Source organism: Octopus bimaculoides, chromosome 21, assembly GCF_001194135.2.
Source record: "Octopus bimaculoides isolate UCB-OBI-ISO-001 chromosome 21, ASM119413v2, whole genome shotgun sequence".
Taxonomy (NCBI): domain Eukaryota; kingdom Metazoa; phylum Mollusca; class Cephalopoda; order Octopoda; family Octopodidae; genus Octopus; species Octopus bimaculoides.
Window position 1 is genome coordinate 3,639,742 of NC_069001.1, and position 4,747 is coordinate 3,644,488.

Here is a 4,747-nt window from a genome sequence, read left to right on the forward strand (position 1 = left end):
TTATTGCTGTCATTGTCATCATCACACATTATCAACATTATCATTATCATCATAACTATGCCACCATCATCATCATCATCATCATCATCATCATTGCCATCAGCAGCAGTAGCAGCAGCAGCAGCACCACCACCACCACCACCATAATCATGATAGTATTCAACTCCATCATCATCATCATCATTGATTCAATGTACATATTTTAATTTTTTTTCTCTTTTTACCTTTACTAGCATGGGTTTACAGTTCTGCAAATAAAGTTCTCCTTGTATTTTAACCTCGTATCAATTTCATCTGCTCCTGTAAAATCAAACTTTTTCAGAGCTGAAAAATAAACCTCTTTGATTCAAATCTTTTTTTTGTCTACCCCCTACCCACCAATTCCCACCCACATCATGTACCCCCTACCCACTACAAGTAATCTCTGTCATCACTTCATGTCCATTCTTCCTTTAATTACAATCAACTGTTCTATTTCGTTTTCCTAAACTGTACAGAAATCTACCAAAGTCTTCAACATTGACTTGTTTTTGCAACTCATTTGCATAATTTTTATTCCAGGCATGGCTGTGTGTCTAAAGAACTTGCTTTGCAACCACATGGTTTTAAGTTCAGTCCCACTGCACTGTACCTTGGGTCAGAGTCTTCTGCTGGAGACCCAGGCTGACCAATGCCTTAAATCGATTGGTTGGTCGTCAACTCATAGCAATCTTTGCCTCAGTAATCATAATTGTGTAGAATCATTAACAGTACTTTAAAGCAATTAAGCCCCGAGCAATGCCGGGCACTTCTGCTAGTAATATTATATTTGTGTGTGTGTACATATATGGATGTACACACACACACACTTAAATATATACATGTATGTATTTATATATATATTTATATATACATATACAATGGGATTCTTTCAGTTTCTATCAACCAAATCCACTCACAAGGCTTTAGTTGGCCTGAGGCTATGGTAGAAGACACTTGCCCAAAGTACCAGGCACTGGGACTGAACCCAGAACCATGTGTTTGGGAAGCAAGCTTCTCACCACACTGCCATGCCTGTGCCTGTTGTTGATATTAATACAAAAAAAGTTGATAGTAATAAAAAAAAATAGTAAAAAAAAAAAGAAAAAAATACATGAGCCCTCAGTTTTATTTGAAACCTGCATTCCCACTTTTCCAGCTCTTTTGTTTCCTGTAAACATTCACTGAACTAAAACTCAAAAAGAAAAGAAACACTTGTTTAAGATGATGATTATGAAAAGAGATAGCATGCATGGCAGATAGCAGAGATGAAGCCAAAGTTGTTGAATGCTTTTCAAATAAATGCCTACTTAGTTATCAGCCATCCATTACTAAGTTAATGAGGCAAATTATTTATTCCTTATATTATCTGATACTTTTAGGAAATTCTTGTTTGCATATCCATTTCATCTGCCAGCATCAATGTAAGAGAGTGGTCTGTGACATCAATCAAAGATGGAATGAATTCATCCTTTGTCTATCGTTACAATGTTTCTGGTAAATTAATGACTTGTTGTTGGAACTGTAGATTATTGTAGAATTCTGTGAGACTTTCAGCCAGCAACAAAGTGTGTCAATAGAGAGCTGACCTCTCACATCAAAGGTCAATGAGTCATAAAGCAGTGCATAGTCAACATGGCACTAAATTGTACCATTTATCACCATCAAACTGCAAAACCATGTCACTGCTTAAACAAAAGAATAGTTGTTATTGTTGTTGAATAGCAAATTGGTCTTAATTGAGAAGACCTATAACCAAAAGCTTTCCATCCATGGCAATCCTGCCTTTTGGTCAGGCATTATGTATCTATCTAATACTACATTATCTAATATAGTGTTTTTAAAATTGTGAAGGGTGATTTGATGGAAATGAAATTTAATTGTTATTTTTAGCAGGTTAAGCATCATCTTAGAGGCTCCCTCATTGGCTCATATCAAATCTACTTGGAGTTTTGCATCTCTTTTTTAATCTCTTTTTGCATGTTGTCTCCATAACATATCCAGATATGAACACACATGAGAATAAACAAAAAAAAAAGAACATGAATAACAGAATAAGATTAGACATGGGACATAGCTACCTCTCTTTTAGGATTTGCATTTGGAGTTTTGTAGTATAAAGGATGAAAAAGGTCTCTAATCTTGTGACTCCAAAAAGAAACTTCTCAACCATCAGCTGGAATTGAAACTCTACCCAACCTGCTGGCCAGTAGATAGAATTCCCAAGGATGCCCTTTCACACATTTCTGTTTCTCAGTCACTGCCCTAGCAAAAAGAGGAGATTCAAATCACCTGCTTTGTTACCTGTAATGAATATACCTTGATACATGGATGCTGAAATCTCAAGGGAAATAGGTATACAGTTTAACGAATGACTGGAATCTCATACAGTTCATCAGTGTTTATTGTAAGAAATAGATGTCTCTCAGTGATACTGAAAATCTGTATATGGAAATTATAAGACAATGTACCACAAGGTATTGTACTGGCTCCAACATCTACACAAATGGACAACTGAAAGACGATAGTGCCAAGTGTTTTATTTACACCAATGATTTATGTATAGCATGCCAAAGGGAAAATTTCAATGAAATCAAGACAAGCCTGAACATCACACTTTACACAATTTAAGCTTTTTTCAATAAAGGTAATTATTTAATTGCAAAATACTAGTACCTTCATTCCATTGAAGAAATAAGCCTTTGCTGAGGGGGTTTGATAAGACTGAAAAATGTATAGAGTTGTCACTAAGCACAAGAATGCTCTTACTCTTCACCGAGTACTGCTGTTCAGTAATTTTTCAAGTTAGATTTCGAAGTTATCTCCCTTGCCACACTAAATAAGAATTATCATTAACACTAATGATTGGTATGTGGAGGCAAGGATTTCAGCTGAAATTTTAACGGTTTGAAATTGTTTAGGGAGAGAGTGTGACGACTACATTAAATAGGTTGGATTCCATTTGACTATATGTTTTTTCATGCAGAAGGTCTACCTGGAAAATATTTCTCTCTTATTGTAAATCATTAAGTCTAATGTTTTACTGTTCCATCCAATTTCCCGCAATTCACTGCCCTAATTTCTTGTATAACATTTACTGAGTTACATCTTAATGAAAAAAAAGAATTAGGTTAAATATTATTTCCCTTCTAGTTATCCATAGATAAAATGAAAAAACGACCAATTGTCATGTTGTTAAGTTATTGATTAATTTATAGATATTGATACGGCAGTGTGGGAGGTGGATAACAGAAAGTACAGCGAGGAAGGAGGCGGGGAACATATGAGGAGGAAAGGAAAGAAGAAAGACGAAGCTGAGGAGAAAAAAAGAAAGAAAGGGGAAAATAGAAGCTTCTGTCCCACACAGACAGCAGACGAGATGTTAGACAAGCCGCAGCGAATATAAGGCCGATTAATTCATCACGAAATCATTGCTCAGATTTTATATCAATAATTTCATAAGTAATAGAAATAGTATCTTTTAAAATATTTTTTAATTTCAATAAATTCCTTTTTGTTTTACAAGGAAGATTTCAAGATTTGTTTGTTTGTTCTTTTTGATTTTCAAATATTTTTGTCGTAATGATTTTTATGTTCGTCATTCCGGTTCTGCGGAGATCGATAAACCGGAAGTTACGAAACTCACGTTGCCAATGTGCTTCAAGAAACATACAATCACCGCATTGTTGTCATCTTGAACATACATTATTACGAAGCAGCTGTGTGTTTGGACGATATAGGTAATGTGCAATCTAATGTATATATGCATAACCTTAAATATGCGTAAAATATATTGTTCGAACTTTCTTGTGTATATATTTATGACAGTGCCATTTTCATGACCTGTATAATAATAATAATGCTTTCTACATCGATACAAGGCCTGAAATTTTTAGGGAGGGACCAGTTGGTTACATCGACCTCAGTGCTTAACCGGTATTTATTTTATCGATACCGAAAGAATGAAAGGCAAAGTTGAACGCAGTATTTCAACTCAGAACGTAATGACAGGTGAAATTCCGCTAAATACAGCGTGCTCACCATTCTACCGGCTAGCTGCCTATAATGTATTACATAAAGTAAATAAAATTTGTCGTTAGCATGTATGGTGCTGACTAATGTATATATAATCGTTTATGGTATATTGGGACTGCATAGGTAATGTGTTATCTAATATATATATATATATATATATATATATCACACCTTGAATATACATTAAATACCCATTGAGTTGGGACTTTATAGCCAATTAAATATATACAACCTCAACAGTGTATTAGCACTACACAGATATTGCCAAGTCTAATTATTATATCGTTTATATCGCCTTATATGTGATAAATTTATTGTAGGGACTATAGACGTAATATGTAATCTTATATATATATTGTGTGTTTGTGTCTATGTTTGTCCACCACCACCGCTTGACAACAGGTATTGCGTTTACGTTCCCGTAATCTAGCGGTTCGGTAAAAGTGACTGATAGAATAAGTACCAGGCTTGAAAAAAAATAATAAGTACTGGGGTCGGTTCATTCGACTAAAATTTCTTCAGGTTGGTGCCCTAGCATGGCCGCAGTCTTGTGCCTTTCATCTTTTCTGGGTTGATTAAAGTCAGTACCAGTTCAATGCTAGTGTCAATGTAATCAACTTCTTTCCCCAAAATTATTATATTCATGTTTTGAGTTCTATTTTCCTGTTTACATCCCCAAATTTTGTGTGTGTGT

General features: G+C 34.9%; 1 protein-coding gene across 1 annotated transcript in view; it reads left to right on the top strand.

Moving 5' to 3' along the window:
• The first annotated feature begins 3,635 nt into the window (after window positions 1-3,635).
• LOC106874794 (deoxyhypusine synthase) overlaps window positions 3,636-4,747 on the top strand; it is a 10,048-nt gene continuing 8,936 nt past the window's right edge. The window contains exon 1 of the mRNA XM_014922687.2: window positions 3,636-3,758. The gene's annotated coding sequence lies outside the window, so the exon portion shown is untranslated. The remainder of the gene's footprint in view (window positions 3,759-4,747) is intronic.